Raw genomic sequence first — 1821 nt, 5'->3', positions numbered from 1 at the left:
TTACTAGTTTCTCGTCCCCTAGGTATGTTATGGCTAGGACGCAGCCGTATGACTGGAAGGCTCGGAGCTCTTCCAGGACCCTAGAAATGCCCCTCTCCACGCGTTGCCCCCTATGTCTTCGTAGGAAATTTAAGGTAGACAGCCAACCTATAATTAACTGTCCTGCGGAGTTTGAAGTAAGGCATAGAGTCAGTTACTTCCTCGGTGTTCCGGCCACTGGCTACACGCCTCAGTAGGATGTTGCCGTTCTCGGGGCACGACTCCTACTGGCTCTCCTTTGTGCTTGATCTCGTTTCTCACTGTTCCACAATACCCTTCGCATCTCTTCCTTAGGATACCGCCGCGGGGTGTGCAGGCGCGGTTCCGTAACGTTCTGCTCTGTTTGCTAGGCACCTGCCAGGTTCCCACGCCTGACAGGGACCTCCCTGTGTCTTCTCCCTGCAACACCCCCTGCCACGGGATGTTGCCTGAATCCAACCCAGTCAGCTTCTGACTAAAGGCCCCTTCACATTAAGCGACGCTGCAGCGATCCCGACAACGATCCGGATCGCTGCAGCGTCGCTGTTTGGTCGCTGGAGAGCTGTCACACAGACCGCTCTCCAGCGACGCCGGTAACCAGGGTAAACATCGGGTAACTAAGCGCAGGGCCGCGCTTAGTAACCCGATGTTTACCCTGGTTACCTTCCTAAAAGTAAAAAAACCAAACACTACATACTTACCTACCGCTGTCTGTCCTCCCGCGCTGTGCTCTGCACTCCTCCTGTACTGTCTGTGTGAGCACAGCGGCCGGAAAGCAGAGCGGTGACGTCACCGCTCTGCTTTCCGGCTGACCGACGCTCACAGCCAGTACAAGAGTGCAGAGCACAGCGCTGGAGGACAGACAGCGGTAGGTAAGTATGTAGTGTTTGTTTTTTTTACTTTTAGGAAGGTAAACATCGGGTTACTAAGCGCGGCCCTGCGCTTAGTTACCTGATGTTTACCCTGGTTACCAGTGAAGACATCGCTGGATCGGTGTCACACACGCCGATCCAGCGATGTCCACGGGAGATCCAGCGACGAAATAAAGTTCTGGACTTTCTTCAGCGACCAACTATTTCCCAGCAGGGGCCTGATCGTTGGTCGCTGTCACACATAACGATTTTATTAACGATATTGTTGCTACGTCACAAAAAGCAACGATATCGTTAACAATATCGTTATGTGTGAAGGTACCTTTACTTCCTATCCAACCCCTAGTTTTACCAGTGTGAGGAGGGGCCCAATAAATAAAGCCTTTTTCTCCCCCTAGTGGCCGGAGTGTGAAGTGTAATGTGTTCTGGTGATACCTGGTCAGTAGAATTCCTTCAGTGCCATCAGACGTACCATCACTCCCCTTAGTGGCAGAGTGTCATACTGCAACAACCAGATCTCTGGGGCGCTGCATATTTGTCATCCATCCTATGGGATCACCAATCTCTGTCCATACAGAAGTCAGGATGGAGTAGAGCATCTTCTTCTTGGCGCAGCTAGACGTCTGGATATTAACGGCTTACCACAATGACGGAGGTCAACAAAGCCTGACCTGTGCTGGGGTGGCGTAAACTAGGCCTCACTGCAGCTCCAAACGGGGCCCCCAGTTACTAAAAGTCTGAAGTAGTACTTGTCTTTTCGCATAGGCCAAAAGGACTTTTTTGGCCTCTTAGGCTCCAGGGCCCCGGGCCAATTTTAATCCCTGCACCTATTGTAATTACACCTCTGCTGTGGCAGCTCCCTGATCATCACCCTCTATTTCCAAAGGGTGCAGATTGACATGTGACCGCTGCAGCCAATCACAGGGCTCAG

This window comes from Ranitomeya imitator, chromosome 1 (genome assembly GCF_032444005.1).
Source record: "Ranitomeya imitator isolate aRanImi1 chromosome 1, aRanImi1.pri, whole genome shotgun sequence".
In the NCBI taxonomy this organism is placed as follows: Eukaryota; Metazoa; Chordata; class Amphibia; order Anura; family Dendrobatidae; genus Ranitomeya; species Ranitomeya imitator.
This window is presented reverse-complemented; position numbering follows the sequence as displayed.